The following is a 25,005-nucleotide window of genomic DNA, read 5'->3' as shown; positions in this document are numbered from 1 at the left end:
AAATCCTAAGAAAGTGTGCAAGCTTAAGCGTTCCATTTATGGACTTAAGCAAGCTTCTCGGAGTTGGAATCATCGTTTCGACCAGGTGATAAAAGAGTATGGTTTCACTCGATCGGTCGAGGAACCATGCTTATATATCAAGTCGAGTGGGAGCAAGATTGTTTTCTTGATATTGTATATCGATTATATACTCTTGATTGGGAATGACATTCCTCTCTTATCTTCGGTAAAATGATGGTTGAAGAACCATTTCCACATGAAAGATCTGGGTGAGGCACAACGCATATTGGGAATCCGTATCTATCGAGATAGATCACGACGGATGTTATCACTGAGTTAGGAGTCTTATTTAGATAAGATTTTTGAAAGGTTCAGCATGACCAACTCCAAGAAGGGGATCCTTCCAATGATTTCTGGGATGCATTTGAGCAAGTCTCAGTCACCCACGACACCTGAAGGGGTTAAACGCATGAGTCGCATTCCTTATGCATCAGCCATAGGATCGATCATGTATGCCATGATATACACACGTCCATACGTGGCATATGCATTGAGTATGACGAGTCGGTACCAATGCAATCCAGGTGAAACACACTGGGTGGCTGTTAAAAACATCCTTAAGTACCTACGGAGGACTAAGGATTGGGTATTGACTTATGGAGGAGATACTAAGCTATGTGCAATCGGTTACGCAGATGCTAGCTTCCAAACGGATCGAGATGATTCGAAATCTCAGTCTGGATTCGTCTTTACTCTTAATGGTGTTGTGGTCAGCTGGAAGAGTTCCAAGCAGGATGTTGTAGCAGATTCTACTACTGAATCCGAGTACTATGCCGCTTCAGAAGCAGCAAAGGAAGCTATATGGATGCTTCAATTCTTACAAGGACTAACCATTGTTCCTAGTTCGAATGACCCAATCACTATCTATTGTGACAATAGAGGTGCCATCTTCCAAGCTAAGGAGCCTAAGTCTAGCAACAAGTCTAGACATGTACATCGGAAGGCTCACCTGATCCGTGATTACGTGGAGCAAGAGGAGATAGAGTTTGACAAGATTTCTTCGGATGATAACATCGCGGACCCTCTCACTAAACCATTGTCATATGATAAGCATGAAGGGCATGTTATTTCCATGGGAATTAAACGTGTTCCTGAGTTATACTAGTTGATTATGGATTCGATACATTATCTTTTTCGTATGCTATTTATAACTTCATCGTTTTATTTCATATTCTGTTTTTCATGTGGATTGTACGACAACATTGAACGCCACAAAGTGAACTGAATTACATTATATTTGTTTTGGTCCGTAATTTCCTACATGAGCTGATAACTCTGGCTATTATTTTGTGAAGTTGATTGATGGTGGGTTCAACGAGCCATAAGTCAAACAGTTAGCTGATCGATCACAGATGTGAGTTATAACGATACCTCGTAGGCCAAATTGTGACAACATAATGGAGTCCTAAATGTTTAAAAACATTCGGTGCCAGGTCGTGGATTGGACGTCCATTGTGTTCCTAGAGTCGATTCTTTTGACTATCGACTGTCTCTTGAGATTAAGGCAGTTTTTGGGTGACTTTGGTTTCTTTCTCATGGTCGACCGTAACAGGAGGCTAAGCAGATTTTCATTGGGTCATTTCATACTGTGCTTATATCTGCAGGATTCGAGTTGAAGAAAATATCCAACCTTTATCAGGTTTAGTTATTTCTCAGGGCCACTCGAGGAGTTGTAACTGAAATGCATGGCCATGCTCAAATGATGATTCGTTTATCAGTTAAGTTACTCTCTAGTCGGGAAAACCACTCTTGATATTGATCACTTGTAAAATACGACCTTTGTGAATACGTATTTTGCAAATTGTTTTACATTGAGTGGGAGAAATTTTAGGATATGAGAATCGGTTATCGCACATACACTTGTGAGGACAAGTGAGAGTTTGTTGGAGCTTGTGTCCTCCACGGTTAGTGTGATAACATATATAAATCTCTTATAGGTTCACAAGGGTATACTTAGTATTTTATAAGTTGATTAATGTTTACTTAATAACGGTTGGCTTGCTAGAAGTTTGACGTTATTATCATACTGATGGCGGTGATCAACTGGTCCCTAAAAGTCACACCTAATGGATGTGTTTGAGAGATGTGATTGTATGAAAATATAATCACATTGATGCCTGACTAAAAGGTTAGTCTTTGTATTTGACCAAACAGTTAGTCAATGTGATGATGAGACGATTATTTAATATAATTAAATAATATTAGCTGAGACGAATTAACTGTTAATTCGTAAATGGAATATAAACTGTTATATTTAATTAATGTATATAATGTTAGCTTAAACGAATTAAGATGTTAATTCGTAATTAAACGTAACCTGTTATGTTTAATTAGCAAATTATAAATATATTATATTTATAGTTAAGGTATATATTATGCGATATTGTCATAATAAAATGTTGACAGACCGGTATTAATAAATCGATTACAAACTGTTGTGTGTGGACTTATTAATACATGTCGACATAATTGACAATTAATATAATACACATTTTATACATTTTTAGAACAACCAAAAATAAGAAGACTTTCTCCTTATTTTTGTGGTTGGTGAAAACCGAAATAAGAGTAAAAAGAGGAAGAAAATATCTTCCCTTTATCACTCCCATTTGGACGGTTTAAGAGAAAGAAAAGAGAGATTATTTCTCTCATTCCTTTTGACCTAATTCTCACATCACACAAAAACCTAAAAATGAGAAATTAGGGTTCATCTCATTCTAGCAAATTGAGAGGCATTTCTCAAAGCATATTGGGTGCAACGATTAGGAGAATATCGATTTCGATATTGTTCTTAGGCCAAATTGCTAGGACCAAAGGTTAATTCTAAATCTCTATTCTTTTGTTTATGTAATTTCATTTATGACTAGCAATTTCATATTTATAATTTCGTTATAATCCGAAATTCTTGATGAAGTATACCGATATTTCCCACAACACTAGCATCCCTCTCACAACATAAAGTCTGCTTAATAAATTTAGCATAAGAGGGTACCTGGGCCATAAGCTCATTATAATGCTCAACGACGTTAAGAACCCATATAAGATCCAGGAATCCGCGGTGCGGCAACAACCTTCGTGGAAAAGGAGCTTGAATAGGATAGGTTTTGACCGTATTCTCCTTCATATCGTCATTCGGGATAGGCTTGGGTGACGATTGAATAGTTTCCAAGGCTACAGGGACTGATCGAACAGTGTCATTTCTCGATCGAACATGTGCAAGCCTTCGATCGAACGATTCCTCTGCAATAGTGTTCGATCGAACACCTCTTTTCTCTCGATTGAATGCTTTTGTCTCAGCATTGTTCGATCGATCACTTGAGTCCTCTCGATCGAACGCTTTCTCAACACATTTTCTCGATCGACCGTCAGCAGGGGGTCGACCGAATGGTATTCGCTCCATAATGTTCGATTGAGTACTCGGGATGTCACTATCGAATTTAATGCTCAGGTCAGCACAGGCATCAGTACAAACTGCATGAACAGTTCCAGCATCAACGGATAATGGAATACTTGTTGGAATATGTGTCCTCCGACAATAATGCGATCATAATTGTCGATCATATTGATCACATATTTAAATGTCATAACAAGAATACGGAAGGGATGATACATTACATATATAGTCAACTGGTCCACACATATCGGTAATGATTGGCTGGCTAGAGTTTGACATCACTGTCGTGCGACGGTGGTGATCAGTTGATCCCTTGAGGTCACACCTAAAGGACGATTCCCTTAATTGAAAAAGGTTAATTAATTGTATGTCGATACAGATTAATTAATTCCTTAAAATTGAACAAATTATTATCATAAGAGAGAGAATGACATCTTATTATAATGTGATTAAATAAGATTTTATTTAGTAATTTAAGAAGTTATATTACTAAAATTAATCGGTGTTTGCGAAACACGCGAGATGAGAATGATAAGTTAGTTATAATTACAAGATGTTGTGAATTATACTAACTAGTATTTAAATGACCATTTTATGTGAAAGTAATTTTGAATTACTAGTCAATTTGTTAAATGTGATTTATTTAATTTGTAAATGATATTTAATTTGTTAAATATGCATTTTAAATTAAAACATGACATAAGACATGTCATATGTCACATGACATACAATTGTACAATTGACAAAAATAAAATGGACTCCATATTACATTTGGTGACCGAAATTGGTGGGCAAATTTTAGAAGTTTTGTCTTATTCATTTGTCTTATTCATTTGTCTATGACACTTGATAGTGACTTGACCATGACAAAGCCTTACACTAGTTTGTCTTGTGAAGACAAGAAAAATGGTCCTAAAACCACATAGACCCACCGGTTTTGAAAGTAAAAAAAAATTGAGAGATTTTTCCTCAATTATTCATTCTCTTATGTTTTATGAAAAACACCTCTCTCTCTCTCTCTCTCTCTCTCTCTCTCTCTCTCTCTCTCTCTCTCTCTTGTTCTTCATAAAAATCATTTTTATGAATCTAATTTGTACAAATCAATCACTAATAATACTAGTAGTAGTATATGAGTATTAGTAATCGATTTTAAGGTAAACCACATTAGAAATATCTAGTACATATTATTTTGTGGGATTTTGGGATTGTCTTGGGTGCTACTTATTGGAGGGCTTCTATTTTGAAGTCATGGATGATAATCCCAACGTATTTTCTAGCTCAAGAACAAATGAAGGTAGGAGACCTTCATTTGTGCCCATTTGGCCGAATTTTTCATGGTGAGAAAACGATTTTCTCATCTCTTGTTATTTATGTTTGCATGCATAAGATCAACTATTTATTTTATGACTAAATAAATTTGAACATATATGAATATATAAATTAATGAGATTAATAAATCCTAACAAGCGGTATCAGAGCCTTAGGTTGTTTGCATGCAAATCGGTTATTGTTTTTCCGAGTTATAAGATTAACAAACAAAACATATAAATTTGTGTTTATTATGAAATATCACGAAATTTATTTGCATGTTAAAGTTTCTGGTCCTAAAATGTATTTAGCATATTTTGGTTTATTTATGGATTTTATTGTTCATTTTATATAATAATGGCATTAAAATGTGATTTTTATGATGAAAATGTCATTTTTGAACTAAAAATAGCTAAACTTCGATTTTTCCAGTGGTTTTTGGATATGTTTTCACATATATTATGGCCTGTAAATTTTATGGTAAAAATTGATAAATCCGATAAACCGCAACATTGTTTTTCTTAATAAATTTTCGAAATTTTTAACCTATGTTTTTGAGCATTATGAGTGTCATGGTATTTTTCCAGAATGTTCATGAGTTTAAATTTCAAATTTTGAAATTATTTGAAATTTTTATGATTTAATTTAAAGTTTATGGCAAAATTTTGTACTTTGAGTCCATTTATGAACAATATTAAGAAAAATAAGTTAATTATTGTCAATATGTTAGTGGAGACTAATTTTGAGTCCTAAGTTGGTTAGGGTAATTAACTTGTACATAAATATGAATTTATGTAATTATTGTGATTTTAAAAGGTTAAATCACGCAAATCCGTAAAAACCGATTAATATACGATATTGGCTCCTTAAAGGCGATTTAGCATAAAATTGGGCATGTTCATACATATTATAATGCTGCATTTTAATTATGATTGTCATATTTTAATTTTATGTAATTTTTGAATTATGTAATTTTACTTAGTATGGCCTTAGTTTTTAATTGATATTACCCGAAATGTATGGCAATATCGATTCGGTTGTAATTATTGTGATCTCGTATCACCGTTTTGTAATTTAATAGATTTATTTTTATTTTATTACAAATGTATAATAGGAAATTATGTAATTCATTTTGTAATTTATTTATTCCGGAGTACCTTGAAGACGGTGCCACTCGAGAAGACGATCCATCAAAGAAAGTTTTGCCTTGAAATGCGTGCCAAGACCGAAGTTCAAGGGACCAAAGGAGTTGGTTTCCGAATTTGTAATAGTTTATTAGATTTACTATTCTAGGAAGGCCATACTAGGATTTTATTTTTATGCTTTGCATTTTATTTATATGTTGCATGCATCGCTAAATCGCCATAACTAAACATGCATTTTAAATCGAGTTTATCGACCGTGTCAATTACAATTATCGTAGTTCACCGCTTTAGTTCACTTAAAACGTGATAGATAATAAATTGACATGACCTCTCGCTAAAATAAACAATTGAGACTTAGCCTTACCAAAAAGTAGAAACCATGAAAACCTATTTCGTGAGGGAGTGCACTCGGCCACACCGGGGTACAAACCTTGTTACGTAGGGGAAGTTGGTGATAAATGTCTATCCACCGAATTTATGTTAAAAAAGGGTATTTCGGCACACCGTGCCCTAAGTTAATATGAATTTGGATCATGGACACATTTATTCGAAATTTGGATTGTACTCAACGAAAGTATTCACGACGATTTCCGGATGTGTTTCGGGCTAGAGATAAATATTAATGTAATTTTATCGACCAAGAGTTCTAAAAGTAGAATCGATTAAAGAGTTAATCCACCGAGTTATGTTAATAAAGGGTATTTCGGCACACCGTGCCCCAAGTTAATATGAATTTGGATCTTGGAATCATTTATGATAGTTGGGTAGAGGTCACTATGTAAATGCTTTACTTGTTATTTACAAGTATTAATAAAATGATAAATGTTAAGTTTTCCACTATTCCATTATCATATTGTTCTATTTCTTTATCACAATTCATATACGATATCATTTCGATTTTTGATTCAAATCTCCATTAAACATCGTAACTAAAGACAAAATTTGAGTTTTTCTTCTAAAACCTCATATGAACCATTGTAAGGATCTCTTGTGAAGAGTATAGATAAAAGTTATTTGTGATCAAAAGGGTTTTTGATTCTTGACTAACATATCTACTTACAATGAATTGTTTCTCATATGCTTAATTGAGTTAAGTACTTTGAAACGTTACATCATTTTGGTACTAGATTTGTTTGAAATCAAAATTGACCAAAATACCGCAACCACTTCAATAAAAGTTTTAAGACTAAACAAACGAATGAAGAGTAGTCTTCATGAATTTCAATTTTGCTTCTTTTAGCAAAAACTAATTGAAAGGAGTGGGAGCATTCTCTTAAACCGTTAAGAAAAGGATAAGGTTTTAAAGAAGTAAAATTAGAATGGAATTGATACAAGGTAATGTTAAAAGTAAAGTTATTGAGAATAACGATACTAAACCTATCAATTCCGACCGATAAAGTTTCCATTGTCTTAATTGTTGGACGCTAGAAAGGAAACTACCCCAAATTATTGAAGAATCAACAAGTTAGTTGTGGGACATCTAATTGTGGACATAGCCACCTACACGCCAGGCCAATCTGTGGACGTATAGCGGTCTTTTTGAAAGCCACGCTCGGCGGCGTAAAAATGCCTTCGACCGGATCGTTTTAGATCGGTCGGTTTTGTCTCGGTAAGGGTCTCGAAACGATTAGAGATGTTCGGAGTCGCCACCAAGCATTTTTGGGATGCCCGGAACCCGTTCGAATTCCACTTTATACCTCGGTCAAATCGAAGCACAAAGCAGCGTTTGACATAGGTACTAAAGATAAGGAAATCGTCCCTCTTTAGCATCCTATCTCTAGAATGACTCTCGTACGGCCTGGATAAGGTCGTCCACTATCCAAAGTTTCTGAGTAATAGGTGAAGGTAGGTATTGGGAAGCCCTTCAATCAGACACTCAATCCCGCCCGCGTTTAGCGGCCTCTACTGATCGATCTTGGTTGGTTGAATGCAAAAGTTGATAAAACGGTTTAAATGCATGAATGCGCATCCAATAATTTAAACCTAACATGTGAGAGCTTTCTAAGTCGGTTGATTAAATCCATGTATCAAGCATAAGATGTCGAGTTGGATTAATGGTTGATTTGCATGCAAGACGGAAATTAAACATCCATTTACCGTATTAGGTTTAGGGTGAATAACATGATCCATTTGTCTTAGTAAGGCATTTTGCAAATATGGTTTTGGATAATCAAATAGTCATCTGATCCGTCCTATATCCGGGTTAACCGGAGTCGGGATCGTCATCGGCTAATGCTGGAAGGGAGCAGGCCCTGTACCAGACGGCTATATGAGGCGCGTGCCAACCGGCGGTGTAAGGGGCCTCCCTCTTGTTTTGAAAATGAGAAATGGAGAGCCTGTTTAGGCGCGAGTTAGCCCACGGTTTATGTGCCGTGTTCTGACCTTTTAGAAAACGTTATAAAACGTGTTGAAAATGGGTATTTGAACCTGGTTTCATTTGAAGGGGTCGTTTAGACCGCATTTGTTTATTTGGAGAACTAGACTCGAATAATCGTCATTATTTTGACAATATTCGGTGTCGGGTTCGATTTGACAAACTTGACATGAATAGTTTTGAAAATGATTATGGACTAATTGTTTTAAGTCCATTTGAATGTTATTAGTCGATACTCATCATTGTACCCGGGATAAAATCTGGCATGGTGTGTAGAACCAAGGATGACTTTGTGTTGGTGACTAATATATTTGTTTGAAAATGTAAAGAAATGAAATAAAAGGCTTTAAAATACCTTCTAAATGTCATTAACCAAATATTATCACCGAAACACGGATTTAACCGTCATGGTATGAGGAACCAAGGGTGAAAAATGCTTTATGGTTAAAACATGTGAAATAAAATAAAAATGGTTCGAAAATACTTGAAATGGTGAAAACCGATTACAAATATGAAAAATGGATTAAGGGAAATGACGAGAACAAACACGGTTGATCTCTGGTCTGAATACCCCATTTAGGCGCGGGCTAGTTGGCGACCTAAGGGGCTTCTGCCTTAGACCAAAAATCAGTTTTGGCTCGTTTATTCCATGTTTTGGTTCATGTTATGCATGTTTTAGCATGTTAGAGTCATGAAACAAATGAAAACATAATAAAAGAGGATTTTTACACCCTCATACTTACATGTTTGGTTATGGCGAGTGACCGACGTAAGTGTAATAACTCGTTTGATCGGAAAAAAACTCGGTTTAAAACCGTTTTGGTAATTAAAAAGAGTGTTTTAAAAGTTTAGTGATGGTGTAGTGGTCGAAATGGTCGGTCAAGTGATTTAATGCACGATGACGGTACCAAACAATGTGTAAGGCTCGTGTTTACGATCGGTAGGTCGTAAATACGCGTCGGGTTGTGACATAAGAAGTCGAGTAGAGAATTTTAAAGGAGAAAAGAGGGGGCGGACACTCGCGTAAGTCTCAAATGGGTGGCATTTGAGGGGTATTTATAGGAGAATGAGTGGTTGTGTGAGTTTTGAGCGACGTGGCCACCTGGGCTGCTCAAAGAGGCGCGAGCCACGTCGCTGGTCTTCGAGGTGTGTTGTCGCTTTCACAACAAACACAATCATGATTTGTTCTATCCTAGGTTTTGTAGTCACATGTTTGGTACTTGACCATTCATGAATCCGGGAAAACTTAAGGTAGAAGGTTTGAAATGTTTTGTTTTTGGTAGTTGACTCGGTTTGACCCGTTTTTGGAGTCGGGATTTGAATTTTTGAGTCGGGTTTTGGTCCGGTGTCGGTTTTGACTCTAGTTAGTGTCATTGCGACCCCGTCGTCGTGCATTAAACACTCTAGGTATTTTTGAAATGTTTTATTTTTGAAATCGTTTTAAGTTTTCCGACGGAAAGTTGTACACAAACTGTCGATCAAACGCCGCGATTCCAAAACATGTTGTAGTCCGATAATCATCGGGTGTTTGTTGGAGTCTCAGCAGATATCGGGTATCTACAGAGCCCCCACTTTGACTGAGGCTTGGACAGGGCGAGAGTCAAAGTAGAGCCCCCAGGTCAATCGAAGATTACAACCTGGAGACCCAAGCGACGTCGAGGCGGCTCGAAAGGATTCGGGCCAAGGACTAGCCGTCGGGAAGGGCGACGCCAAGGCGACTCGAGGGTACGAGTCAAGGACCTGTCGTCGGGAACATTTTAGAGTCTGTCGACTGTCCGTGCGGGTCGTTTAAAGTCCGTTAGACTACGTACAAAGGCTCGCCAGCCATAAGAAGGAGTCATACCTGAGGCATCTTCGGATATGTCCTTGGACGGTTGCGGATAAAGGCTCGCCAGCCGTGACAAGGAAATGTACCCGAGCCATCTTCGGGATCTGTCCTCGAAAGGTTGCGGACAAAGGCTCGCCAGCCGTGACAAGGAAATGTACCCGAGGCATCTTCGGGATCTGTCCTCGAAAGGTTGCGGACAAAGGCTCGCCAGCCGTGACAAGGAAATGTACCCGAGGCATCTTCGGGATCTGTCCTCGAAAGGTTGCGGACAAAGGCTCGCCAGCCGTGACAAGGAAATGTACCCGAGGCATCTTCGGGATCTGTCCTCGAAAGGTTGCGGACAAAGGCTCGCCAGCCGATGGTAAGGAAATGTACCCGAGGCATCTTCGGGATCTGTCCTCGAAAGGTTGCGGACAAAGGCTCGCCAGCCATAGGTAAGGAAATGTACCCGAGGCATCTTCGGGATCTGTCCTCGACAGGTTGCGGACAAAGGCTCGCCAGCCGTGACAAGGAAATGTACCCGAGCCATCTTCGGGATATGTCCTCGAAAGGTTGCGGACAAAGGCTCGCCAGCCGTGACAAGGAAATGTACCCGAGGCATCTTCGGTATCTGTCCTCGAAAGGTTGCGGACAAAGGCTCGCCAACCGTGACAAGGAAATGTACCCGAGCCATCTTCGGGATCTGTCCTCGAAAGGTTGCGGACAAAGGCTCGCCAGCCGTGACAAGGAAATGTACCTGAGGCATCTTCGGGATCTGTCCTCGAAAGGTTGCGGACAAAGGCTCGCCAGCCGTGACAAGGAAATGTACCCGAGCCATCTTCGGGATCTGTCCTCGAAAGGTTGCGGACAAAGGCTCGCCAGCCGTGACAAGGAAATGTACCCGAGGCATCTTCGGGATCTGTCCTCGAAAGGTTGCGGACAAAGGCTCGCCAGCCGTGACAAGGAAATGTACCCGAGGCATCTTCGGGATCTGTCCTCGAAAGGTTACGGACAAAGGCTCGCCAGCCGATGGTAAGGAAATGTACCCGAGGCATCTTCGGGATCTGTCCTCGAAAGGTTGCGGACAAAGGCTCGCCAGCCAATGGTAAGGAAATGTACCCGAGGCATCTTCGGGATCTGTCCTCGAAAGGTTGCGGGCAAAGGCTCGCCAGCCATAGGTAAGGAAATGTACCCGAGGCATCTTCGGGATCTGTCCTCGACAGGTTGCGGACAAAGGCTCGCCAGCCGCAGGTAAGGCGGACGATTAATGGGTCACGGGAATAGCCGCGTCGAATGGGCTCGTTTTGAAAGTAGCGAACTCATGATGCCGCCGTGGGAGTAGTTGATGCGTGTCTTTTATATGATGTTTTACATCTCATTTTACACGCATTTCAGAGCTCATTCTTGTAGTTTATGCTACATTTCTCCCTATTTCCGTCTACTTCCGTATTTTGTACATTATTGCAGAAATGTGAAGAATTCAACGGAAAATCAAGCCAAATCCGTCCCCGAGTAATCTGCATTGCAAATGACGTAAAGGAACTGCTTAAGGAACGAGCTTGGTGCGCAATCCAAGGCCCAAAAGACAAGTCCACGTGTTTTGAGAAGTCAAATAGCGGCTCGGCCTGATCGATCGACTACCACCTTGATCGATCGACCAACTATCGGGATCGAAGCTACTCTTTCTTTGAGGAGCGATCGATCGACCAGCCTTATCAGTCGATCGACCAGATTTCTATTTGAGACGTGAATTGAAAGACCGTGAATCTTGAAGCCCGTGAAGTCTAGGTTTAGGGAATAAGATGTTGCGTTGATTGCTATATAACGTAACATAAAACCATCAGTTTAGATATCTAAGTTTTTACCTAAGTTTCTATCACAAATACAGTACTTTGAGTTTTATTCATTCGGGTAGTTAGGGTTTGAAACATCGGTTTGACATTGGATTTTCCTGTTCTTATTCTTAATCGTTCCGCTGAATCTCGGTATTTCTTCGACCCTAATTCCAATTTTATTGTTTTACTTTCATTGTTAGTATAGGTTTGATAGTTAGTGCCCCAAAGCCAATTATCGTATCATCACTATTGTTATCTACTTTAAGCATGAATTCAGTAATTGTTATTTTTTTCATTGTTGTTTTTACCTTTATCATGAGTAGGTAATTCTTTAGTGCTAGGATGTAGGCGATTTATGGCATAGGCAGCATTAGATTAGGGAGGACTGTCTCGCGTGTTGGTCGATCGACTGACGTTGCCAGTCGATCGACTGACCTCGTAGGGTTTTATATTCGTTTTAATTGATTTAATCTTGTATTTGACGAGTTGAATGCATGCGACCAGTTAGATACCTATTTCGTGACTGACCCATTAGATCGAAAGGTAGGGGAGGTTATTAGACCATCAATTAAATCGACTAGAGTGTGCTAAGATCGAAAGATAGGTATAGTTTGGACCGTTAATCACTTTTCAGAACGAAAGTTAGTATTAGTGACATTAGGGACCTATAGCGAGATCGAGAGATGCTATTTGTTAAGAGTGGACCGAGAGGACCTCTTTATTTCCCGCCTTACCTGTGTTTGATTCAGACCGACTTAGTTTGCTGCCGCCGAAGCTATAATGAACCGACCATCCTAGTACCCTTCTTTTATCTGTTTAATTCGTATTTTTAGTTTATTATCTTTGTTTGCTCTTAGTCTTAGACCAATTCAAATCAACCCCCATAATAGTTACCTCAGACTGAACATAAATCAACTAAAGTTTACAACTGCCTCCTTGTGGTTCGACCCTGTTACCACTAGCCTAGGTTAGTCTTAATAGGAGATTATAAATTTTATCTTTGGTACTCACAACGACGGGTATCAAATTTTGGCGCCGTTGCCGGGGAGGCAATAGTCCTAATTTTAGTTGTTTTTATTTTTAGTCTTTCTTAGTTTAAGGGACATCTGTTCCTTAAACTTTTCTCATATTCTTTTTGTAGTTTCATCTTATGCGCAGGTCACAGGGTGGAGAATTAGTACCGTTGAACCCTGAGCTTGAAAGATCCTTGCGCGAGTTGAGACGAACACAAAGGATATTACCGACAGAGGAAGAGCTGAGTACTCTGTCAAGCTATCACGAGAACGATGCGTTCGAAGAAGACCCACGATCTTCACCCGTTTCCACTTCTTCACCGAGACAGTTACTTCTCCGGAAATTCCGGTCATGGCCGAGGAAGCAAGTATAGCTAGTTATTCCGAGCCGACAGTGACAATTTATACAAGGGGTTCGAGTTACGGAGATGCCAGGAAATTCGAACCAAAGCCTGCCTACATCACTATGGTTGAGAGAAATCGGTTTGGGAGCTCGCAAATGAAGATGCGGCAAGGCATATGGAGACCTTTATTGACTACTGCTGCTCCATTCCCCCCGGCCGGCGTGACCCAGGATCAAATCAAGGAGACCATGTTCATGTTCTCCCTCCGTGATCTTTGCAAGGGAGTGGTATAGTGATTTGGACCGGACCGCTCGGGGAGATCACCGATTGGAATACATTGGCATTGGCGTTCTACAAGAAGTACTTTTTACGCTTCAAGGACGATCGCTATTAGAGCTCAAATCACGGGCTTTAAACAAGGGCCAGATGAGAACTTCCACGAGGCATGGGTCCGATTCAAGAAGTTGGTGCGAACCATACCGCACCATGGGTTCGAAAAGTGGAGTTTGTGCAATCATTTCTACAATGGGTTGTACGACGATCAAAGGGCCATTTTGGATGCTGCAGCCAATGGAAGATTCGCTGAAAATTTGGGAGCAACCAAGGGGTGGAAGATCATTGACGATTTAGCTACCCACAAAGCCGAGTACGGGAATTCTAGAGGGAACCAGAGGAGAGCTGCTGAATCCTCCTCTGTTCTTGCGCACTTGAGGCTCTTCTTTGCGAGGTTTGACAAGTATGAGCTAGGAGGAGCCTCTAAGGGTGGGATGTACCAAGTCAATGTTGTGTCGGACGGTCCCTTCGTCTGTGAATGGTGTGGAGTTGAGGGCCATGTCTCGAAAAACTGCCCTAGTCCCTTTGAATCTTGTGCTGCCTTTCAACACTATAGGCAGACAAACACCTACTACGAGCCAAGCCACCCAAACTTGAGTTAGAGGAGCCAAAATGTCCAAAATCCAACCCAACATCCGCCGCAGCAACAACCCTATGTGCCTCCTCATCAAAAGCAACAGCAATATCAAAAGCCTCCTTATGTGCCGCAGCAGCAACAATCACATAATTCTGAATTTTCCGAGCTCAAGAATATGTTGCTAAAGAAGTCCCAAGCAAGAGAGGCCGGGATGAAGCTACTAGAGAGCCAAATTGCTCAACTGGCTAGTAAAAATAACACTTGAGCCCCCGGACATTTACCCACTCAACCCGAACAAAAGGAGACCCTAAATGCCATCACTTTGAGGAGCGGGTCCACCCTTGATGGTCCTACCATGGTTGAGGATGCTGTTGGAAAAGATGAGCCGGAAACAAGTCAAGAGAAAGCTTCAACGAACAAATCAAAGAAAAAGACGTCTGCCAGGTATTTCAGTCGATCGACTGACATACCTAGTCGATCGACTGAAACACGGGTTACAGGAGCTTCTGGAACTGTACATCTCAGTCGATCGACTGAGGAGAGTGGTCGATCGACTGAGATCGCTAGCGTCTTGAAGAATTTCGTCCTTTGATGCCAAATAATCTACGAGACCACTTGTTTCGGGGAACCACCGTCCCGAAAATTTTGGGGGCAGACCGAGTCTTGATGGGTCGAGTCCGGCTCAAGTTCGATCAATGACGGTCAATGGTTCTCATTTGAGACGGTCCGAGGAGGGGTCTAGCTTCAACAAAGAGAAGGTGACGGACTTTCAGCCTAAGTCCAAGGATACCCAAGCACACGCGACTTAGAAGAGAGGGCTAAGGTACTCCCTACTGACCCCATATCCGGAGAGGCTTGTGCCGACCAAAGAACAGTATCTTTCGGTAAGTTTGAGAAAGTTATCCGTAGTCCGAATGTGCAAGTCCCCTTCCTTGAGTTAGTTAACCAAGTACCCGCTTACACTAAATTTATGAAACAACTGTTGTCCAAAAAGCGGTCACTTGAAACAGTGCACACTGTCGCACTTACTAAGGAGTCTTGTTCTTATCTATCTCACACTGCGCCCCATAAGTTAGAGGATTCGGGTAGTTTTTCCGTTCCTTGCAAAATAGGTACCTTCTCAATTGAGAAGGCATTGTGTGACTTAGGGGCCAGTATAAGCGTCATGCCCTTGAGTTTAGCTAGGAAACTCAAGTTGACCCGGTTTGCTATCACTGACATGACAGTTCGGATGGCGACCGTCTGCGGTCGAGCCTATAGGAGTCCTAGAGGACATACCCGTCCAAATAGGGAAGTTTTTCTTCCTGTTGACTTTGTTGTCCTTGACATGCCTGAGGATGCCCATATACCTATCATCTTAGGTAGGCCGTTTTCGCACACCTTTGGTGCGATTATTGACGTCGGTTTAGGAACCTTGACCTTCAAGGTTGGGAAACATTCTATCATTTTTGCCCAACCTGCTAAAAAGAAGGACGCCATGTGGCCTATTACTTGTAATACGGTCTCTGAAAAGAGATCGTACTTTGTGCTTCCTGAATCGACTGTCCCTATTACTACTGCTGTGTTAACCCCTCCGCCCCAGATTGGGAGCAAGAAGGAGGAAGAATTTGTTGTCTTAGATAATGCAGGAGCTGGTTTGGGGAAGGAAGAGCCGTTGGATGCTCCAGCTGCGACAAAGCCTATCATTCAAAGAGGAGGTCTTGGATGCCTAAGCTATGGGACCGATGAGGATGAGGAAGGTGAGCCAGCCAAGGTGAGATGGTCTGATTTGGAGTCTGACGATCCCAAGGAAGTCCTTGATTGGAGAGGTGACGAAGCTGATCAGCTGAGCTCTCCGACTGTCGAAGCTAAGAAGGGTGCAACTGATAACATAAGCACCTATGAGGCTACCTCTAGTAGCCAGAAGCCGACGAAGTGGGCCATACCGTGGTCCTTCTTGATCAACTATTAGTTGATCAAGTGCGTTATAAACTTCATTTTATTTTTGTTAAGACATTTTTTTTACTGCTTTTGTGTGCGCGAAAACTTCGCCTTTATTTCGTTTTGTTTAGGATTTTTATGTACTTTAGACTTCGTTCTGGGTTTTGCGCAATTTTGGGCGCGTACTATTGTGCATTTTCAGGTATTTAGAGCTTGTTAGCTCAAATCATTGAGCAAATACGAAGAAATAAGGAGTACAGCAGTACTTTCAGTCGATCGACTGGCCATCATGGTCGATCGACTGAGTTACGCTTTCCAGGAGCTTCTGTTCCTGTTCACCCGGTCGATCGACTGCCCCTATAGGTCGATCGACCACTTCCGCTGCTATATTCGTTCACGACCTCTCCCCTGCTGTGTTTGGTCGATATGCAGACCTAAGGGAGTCTTCTACTCCACTTTATTTTCCGTCGAATTATCTATTTCTTCTATTTTCTCATTTGTGCACAATTTTTACACTTCAAAATTGTTTTCTCAGTCTTATGCGTGGTTTTTAATTGTCTTTTCAGGTCCTTATTGGTAGCACTGCTGGCTACTGAAACCTTCTAGCTCACGCTGGTTTGGGGAGGTTTCCTTTGCTGCGCTTAAAGTCGTGTGAGTTCCATATCTTTCCTTTGTGTCTTGCTTATTTATTTCTCGCAAATTCCCATTTCTCTTTTCTTTCACTATGTGATTTTGCACAATGGGGACATTGTGCGATTTGGTTTGGGGAAGGGTTTTGCGTCGCATATCATTTGCTTGCATTCACGTTTAATTTTGTTTTGCATTGTTTATTTCATTTCTTTTATATATACAGAAAAATTCAAAAAAATTGAAAAATTTCAAAAATTCCCATAAAATGCACGTTTATTTTAGCATATAGGTCGAGTCGGAACGGTAGTATTTCTATGATGACATTGCATTTTCATCTGTTTTTGCCTAAGCCTTGCTAATTGACTTATTATTAGTAGAATCAAATATGCATAATCTACGAGTTTTCGTTAAATTTCTTGCTGAACTTGAGACTTGACTTAGATTTTTGGCAAGCTATTTATATTTCTGGGATTTAGAGCCTATAACTGGTGACATTCATGACCGGTTCATTTAGGAATGTGAGTAGTACTCCTTATGAGACATGTTTCCTTACTTTGCATGAATATGAATTTGATCTACTTAATACCTGTATGCATTCGGTCTGTGGTTTGTTGACACATGTGGTAGAGGTTTCCTTTTCTCATTTTACCCATAAGCTTCACACTGCCAAAAACACCCCTTTTTGTCCCATTACTACATCCTACATTTAGCCTGTCCCTTGTCAAGCTAGTAGTCTGTGTTTTCGGATTTGTTACTCAGTTTTGGTGGCATATGCTCTGTTGAGATGATGGTTGGGAAATGAAATGAAAAAAGGAAAGAAAGAAAAAAAGAAAAAAAAAATGATGAAAAAATGATTCGAAAAAGAAAAAAAAGAGGTTCTGTACTGTTTAAGCAGTCGATCGACTGCCAAATATGGTCGATCGACTGAGATTCGAGAAAAGAGATCAATTCACACAATTTAATCCTTATCTTTTGGCGATTTTTGCTCCCATGTTTCATTTACATCCTATGGGGAGTTTTATTGATTTGATAGTTTGGAGATTGTGAGTTTTGTGCTTGCTATAGCACCGTTTCGTTTGTTTATGAGAAAGAAGTTGGATGTTGTCCTTTGGTTCCGTTTTGGTACTAGCTTGATCACCTGTACCTCCACTTTACCATAAAATGTTTTGCCTTTTCTTACCCATACCTCACATATCCCATATATACCTCGGCATGTGTCATTGGTCACCTGTTTGGTTGGAATGCGTATGTACGGTCGTAGAGGTCACTTTCATGTTTTATTGCTGGCGTGTTTTCATAGGTCGTAGTTAGGTGAGAGTCACTACAAAATTACTTCCTTCTATCTTACATATATATCACCTGTGCTTATTGAGTGATTTGAGCGACCCGCGAGAGTCCAATTTGATAAGTCTCTATAGTCAAAGGTGCAGCAGTTTTTTGACGACTTTATAATTCGTTTGCATGATTCACATTACTAATTGATTGTTGGTTGTGCATTAAATCGGTTTAGGCTTAACAGTTTGCATTTCGCTCTGAGATTGAACTCGTTCCATTAGGTCATTAGATCGAGTCTAGTTCTTGCTTGGGGACAAGCAAGGGTTTGGTTTGGGGAAGTTTGATGCGTGTCTTTTATATGATGTTTTACATCCCATTTTACACGCATTTCAGAGCTCATTCTTGTAGTTTATGCTACATTTCTCCCTATTTCCGTCTACTTCCGTATTATGTACATTATTGCAGAAATGTGAAGAATTCAACGGAAAATCAAGCCAAATCCGTCCCCGAGTAATCTGCATTGCAAATGACGTAAAGGAACTGCTTAAGGAACGAGCTTGGTGCGCAATCCAAGGCCCAAAAGACAAGTCCACGTGTTTTGAGAAGTCAAATAGCGGCTCGGCCGATCGATCGACTACCACCTTGATCGATCGACCAACTATCGGGATCGAAGCTCTTGTTTCTTTGAGGAAGCGATCGATCGATCACCTTATCGATCGATCGACCGATTTCTATTTGAGCGTGAATTGAAAGACCGTGAATCTTGAAGCCCGTGAAGTCTAGGTTTAGGGAATAAGATGTTGCGTTGATTGCTATATAACGTAACATAAAACCATCAGTTTAGATATCTAAGTTTTTACCTAAGTTTCTATCACAAATACAGTACTTTGAGTTTTATTCATTCGGGTAGTTAGGGTTTGAAACATCGGTTTGACATTGGATTTTCCTGTTCTTATTCTTAATCGTTCCGCTGAATCTCGGTATTTCTTCGACCCTAATTCCAATTTTATTGTTTTACTTTCATTGTTAGTATAGGTTTGATAGTTAGTGCCCCAAAGCCAATTATCGTATCATCACTATTGTTATTTACTTTAAGCATGAATTCAGTAATTGTTATTATTTTCATTGTTGTTTTTACCTTTATCATGAGTAGGTAATTCTTTAGTGCTAGGATGTAGGCGATTTATGGCATAGGCGGCATTAGATTAGGGAGGACTGTCTCGCGTGTTGGTCGATCGATCGCGTTGCCGATCGATCGGCCCGACCTCGTAGGGTTTTATATTCGTTTTAATTGATTTAATCTTGTATTTGACGAGTTGAATGCATGCGACCAGTTAGATACCTATTTCGTGACTAACCCATTAGATCGAAAGGTAGGGGAGGTTATTAGACCATCAATTAAATCGACTAGACTGTGCTAAGATCGAAAGATAGGTATAGTTTGGACCGTTAATCACTTTTCAGAACGAAAGTTAGTATTAGTGACATTAGGGACCTATAGCGAGATCGAGAGATGCTATTTGTTAAGAGTGGACCGAGAGGACCTCTTTATTTCCCGCCTTACCTGTGTTTGATTCAGACCGACTTAGTTTGCTGCCGCCGAAGCTATAATGAACCGACCATCCTAGTACCCTTCTTTTATCTGTTTAATTCGTATTTTTAGTTTATTATCTTTGTTTGCTCTTAGTCTTAGACCAATTCAAATCAACCCCCATAATAGTTACCTCAGACTGAACATAAATCAACTAAAGTTTACAACTGCCTCCTTGTGGTTCGACCCTGTTACCACTAGCCTAGGTTAGTCTTAATAGGAGATTATAAATTTTATCTTTGGTACTCACAACGACGGGTATCAGTAGTGAGTGTGGATTTTCACTATCACTGTTTTTTGAGATGAGCGGGTTCCGCGGGGAAGCCCCCTGCTGGTATTTGAAGGAATAGTGAATTTGGAATTTTCACCGTTCGCCGTTCTTCTTTGAATTTGGGGTGGCGGTTTCGATCGCCGTTCGTTTGAATTTTGAAGGAAAATAGCAAATTTTAAGTTTACTATTACGTTTGAAGTGACAGTTTATGTGCCGCCGTTGACATTTGTGAGAAATAGTGAATTTGGAATCTTCACTATTGATTGAAGTGACGATTTATGTGCCGCCGTTGACATTGTGGAAATAGCGAATTTGGAATCTTCACTATTAATTGAAGTGACGGTTTATGTGCCGCCGTTGATATTTGATGAGAATAGTGCAATTAAATTCCCAACTATTATCTTGAAAATGACGGTTTTAATTGTCGTCGCTTAAAATTATGAGAAATAGCGGTTTTTGAATTTTCGCTATTATTTTTTTTGAAATTTTGAAGGGAAATGGTGAATTTTGAGAATAGTGGAATTCAATTCCCAACTATTATCTTGAAAATGACGGTTTTAATTGCCGTCGCTTAAAATTTGGAGAAATAGCGGTTTTTGAATTTTTGCAATTATTTTTTGAAATTTTGAAGGGAAATGGTGAATTTTGATTTCACCATTATTTTTGAAATTGGCGGTTTTGATCGCCGTTTGCTTGAAAATTTTCGAAAATAGTGAATTTAAATTTTTACTATTCGATTGGAGGGACGGTTTATGTGCCGTCGTTTAAAGCCTTCGAAAATAGCGAATTTGAATTTTCACTATTTGTTTTTGAGAAAATGACGACCTTATATATCGTCGAATGAAAACTTGAAGTTTATCACGGGAAATTGGGTTTAAAGCCCAAAATCCGCAGAAAGAGCAAAGGGGAGGCCTGGTTTAGGCGCGAGCCACCTGGCGAACCAAAGGGGCTTCCCTATTTTCTGTAAAAGACGCGAGGTTGGTCCGCATGTCAACCTCACTTCATCTTCTTCCTTTCGACACAAAAACCCGCAAAATCGCCATTTGAAGGACCTTTGCTAGCTTCTACTCGTGCCATCATCAACAATGTCATCTCAAGGTAAGTATTTCCTCTTGTATCCATTCAAATTTGTTGATCTTTAGTTTGATTGAATTAGGGCGAATTTTACCCTAAAAATCGAATTGGGCGTTTTTGATTGAGCCTATTTCGAGTGAAATTGATGCTTGCATTAGGTTAGAAACCTGTTTAGGAGTATAGGGGTGCTTTTGGTTTGCATTTTGGTCCCCGTTCCCGCTCCCTATGCTCGAAAAACGTGAGTGTGGCGACAAACCGTCTCATTTCACAATGCCAAGTTTATTTGCTTGGGTAGTGGGTCCCACTAGGTTGCATTGTAGTTGGGAAAACCCGTATTCGCCATTCATGGACCTTCGTTGGATATTGTGGGCAAAATTGGATTTTTGCCTTTTGCGACGGTCTTACGTCTGACAAAATAAGCGCCTGTTTGGGCTTGAATTGAGTCAGTTTGCCTTGAAATGGACCTCATCGGTAGTGTAGGTCACCTTGAGGTGTGATAAAATTACGTTTTCCTTTTTGCGGTCGTTTTCGAATTTTGACCGGTTTGGGCTCGAATTAGCGTATGAATTGCCTTTTGAGCCGTAGAAAAAAATACCCATTGTGTCGGGAATGTATTTTGGTTTGTAGGAGGACCCTATAGGGGTCTTAAAATGCCGTTTTTTTGTTGTTTTGACTCGTCTTTTGCTTGAAAAGATGGGCGAGTCATTTTTGTTTGTTTGTTGTGAATGTCTTTTTGTTGGATTTTGGGCGGGATTGCCCTTGTTTTGCATTGCAGGTTGCTGTTGTTTTTGGATTTATCCATTTCATGCCGTCGTAATGCCGAAATTTCGGCTGACGTTTTTTGTTTATAGGAGAGTGTTCGGGGCAGGCCGAGTTTATGGTTGCGACTCTTAAGGAGTTGTTCGGGACGCGCCCGGTTAGCACTCCGGTTAGCACGCCCGCCGTGGTTGTGGAGGACGTGACCGAGGAGGAGAGACCTCCTGAGCATACTGTTGGGGCCTCAGGGGCCGTCGAGGAGCGTGAGGAGCCCGTTGTTGGGGCTGCTAGCACTGGGAGAGCTCAGACTGGGGCTGAGGCGAGTACCTCCGGGAGGAGGGTTTCTACGAGGGAGCGTCGTCCTCGGGGGACCAGACGGTCGTTGTGGGATGTCAACAGGGTCGTTGAGTTGGACCCTACCCACCACGTCGAGTCTCGCGGCCATAAGAGACGGAGAGTGGAGACAGCCGAGGATGATGCTGACGTTGCGAGTTGGAGAGCCAGGCGAGTTACGGCCCCGCGGGGGTTTCTTTTACGGGCGGCGCCTGAGTGGGCCGAGGGTTTTGATGGTAGCCAGTTGCTGCTTCGACTGGACCGACACCTTTCCTAGCGTGCTCACGAGGTCATGGTGAGTCGTGTTCCCCGGTTGGATTTTGTCACTTTTGAAGTGTCGGGCCTAAATAGGCATTCTGACGTTGTCTGTTTTTGATTTCAGGAGATTGGCACTATGAGGACTTTCTTGGGCTTTTCTACCTGCTTGGGTTTCTACGACGTTCTCCGAGCCGGGTCGAGGGCGTTGATAGAGAGGTCGGCTTTTGGGCCGTTGGTGGCCGTTTGGCGGGACATTCACAGGTCTTCGATTAGGGCGAACCTGTGTTTGATCCGCGCTATGTTGGATCGGTACTGGGATACGACGTCGTCGTTCCATATGGAGTTTGGGGAGGTTGGCGTGACCTTAGAGGATTTTGCCATGGTATCCGGCCTTCCCTGTGGCGAGTTGCCCATTGATTTTACCGAGGCGCCGGAGAGAGTGTCCTCTCTTGTGGTCACGGCTTTGATTGGTACTGCCTTGCCGGAGCCTTCCGACGTCACTCCGTACTTGATTGCGAGCTCGTACGTGAAGGACCACTTCACTGGGAGGGTGGCCGGTGTTACTCCGGCGCCGTTCGCGAGCCCGGAGGCGGAGGTTGAGGCCGACATGAAGGAGGCGCGGCTGTGGTTGTCGTACTTCTTGGGTGCCACGTACTTTGGTGACAAGGGTGAGCGCTTGTCGACCAAGGTGCTTCCTCTCCTCACCGACCTTGACACTTTGGGTCGGTTTGACTGGGTTACGACGGCTTTGGCGAGTTTCACCCGGTACTTGCACGTGACGGTGCGTCCGGAGACAGTGAGAGCGGGTAGTGCTCCTACCTTAGTTGGTCCCGGCCTCATCTTTGAGGTACGAGTTTTTTTTTGGTAGTTTTTTGAGTTTGATTTTGATCTTGATTTTGGTAATTTTTGGGAAATTGGCTGATTTATGTTTGCTGTGTTTGATTACAGGCTTGGTTGTATGCTTACTTCACTCCCCTGCATCTGTGGACCTCAGACGGTGTTCCTTCGGCTTACCCTGCCGTGAGGGGTTGGACGGTGGCTCGGAAGAAGTCGACTAAGTCGACTTACGAGGACTGCAGGCGTCGCGTGAACAAGCTTCGGGTTGCTGATGTAAGTTCCCGCTCTCTTCCCCTTCTCCTTTATAGAAATAGATAGAGATAGGATGATTAGGTAGCTCATAAAACCCCCAGTTAGCTGAATAGCTCTGCTTTGAATGCAGTTTGTTGGGCGGCCTTTGGAGCACTACACGGGTGTACCGGCTGCCATCAGGGAGCATTTGCGGCCTCGCAGCTCCCTGCGTCTGTACCTGGAGACGGTGATTGAGCCGGTTTGGTACTTGGGTGAGCGTTTAGTTCGCCACTGCTTTACTGAGACTTTCGTCGTGCCGGTTGACCCGCCTAGGGTGTTGTTCCAGGAGTTGACCCCTGACGAGGTTGAGGAACACCTTCACGGTTGGGGAGGTGAGGAGCTGTTGCTGCGGGGCGTTGAATACGATACCTTCCGGTTGTCGAGGCTTGCTTGGTACCCGATTGAGGTATGTTTTCCCTTTTTTGTTTCTATTGTCTCCCTTAATAGGAGGGTTAGTCATCTTTGATGTGGATGCAAATGGTAGGGAGTCGACTGCGATGAGGACTCGGCTTTGACTTTCCGACGGAAACCACTTTTCGGGCCGGGTGGCGAGGAGCTTCAGTTGCGCTTACCGGAGCCCGCGGCGGCCGAGGTGACCGATGCTGGCATGGAGTGGAGGTTGATCGTTCTGAGGGTGAGTTCCCGACTTTGAACACTTTCTCCAATTATACTTTGCCTTACATTGTATTGAAGGACATTTTGTTTTGCAGGTGACGACTGTTAGTCACCAGAACTTGTGGCGGATGGCTAACCGTTGGAGGGCGCTTGCTGGTGACGTGGTTACGAGGGAGGCTCGGCTTTCTCAGGTACGTTTTGTGTGCTGTTTTTGTGTGTTTGGTGTTGTATTTCACGTTTTTAGATCTTGAGGATATGTTATTGTGTTATGTAGGGCACTGCGGATCCGGCAGAGCTTGCTCGGGTCCGTGCTGAGTTGGAGGCAGCTAGGTCGATGATCGAGGCCCAGGGGTTGGGAATCAGTCGTCGGGACCAGGAGTTGAGGCGTCGTGATGACGAGCTACGGAGTCGAGACGCGGAGATTGCCTCCCTCAGGGCTCAGTTGGCTGCGGCGGAGGAGGTTCGCGTCGTGATGGAGGAGTAGACGCTGGAGAGTTCTCTGGAGAGGGAGCCTGAGCACGTGGTGGTGTCTGCGTTGGCGGCGACCCCTAGTGAGACCAGGACTGGTCCGACGGGAGACGTCGAGTAGTTTTTGTAGTTTGTCCGTGTCTTGGACTCTTGTCTGTACATATTTACATTTTGCGTGGGGCGGTTTGTATATATGTGTTTTTGGATTGTGGTTTATTTTGTGATTTTTGGCTTTTTAGTGTTGTGTTTCGGAGGAGCGATGTCGGCTGTTTGATTCTCTTTTTGCTTCGCACCAGTTCCTGCATCGTTAGTGTAGAAAATAAGCAACAGATAGCACATACGCATAAACGCAAACACGTAAATGCATTTGATTGAAAACACGTAAAGCATTTGATCGAAAATCAAAATTAACCAAGATGACTTGAAGTTAAAATTGAAATTTTGAAATGAATTTTGAAAATTCCGTGACAACTCGTCACGTTCGGAATTCAACATG

Source organism: Silene latifolia, chromosome 10 (genome assembly GCF_048544455.1).
Source record: "Silene latifolia isolate original U9 population chromosome 10, ASM4854445v1, whole genome shotgun sequence".
Lineage (NCBI taxonomy): Eukaryota > Viridiplantae > Streptophyta > Magnoliopsida > Caryophyllales > Caryophyllaceae > Silene > Silene latifolia.
The sequence above is the reverse complement of the archived record's forward strand: the minus strand, read 5'-3'. Positions refer to the sequence as shown.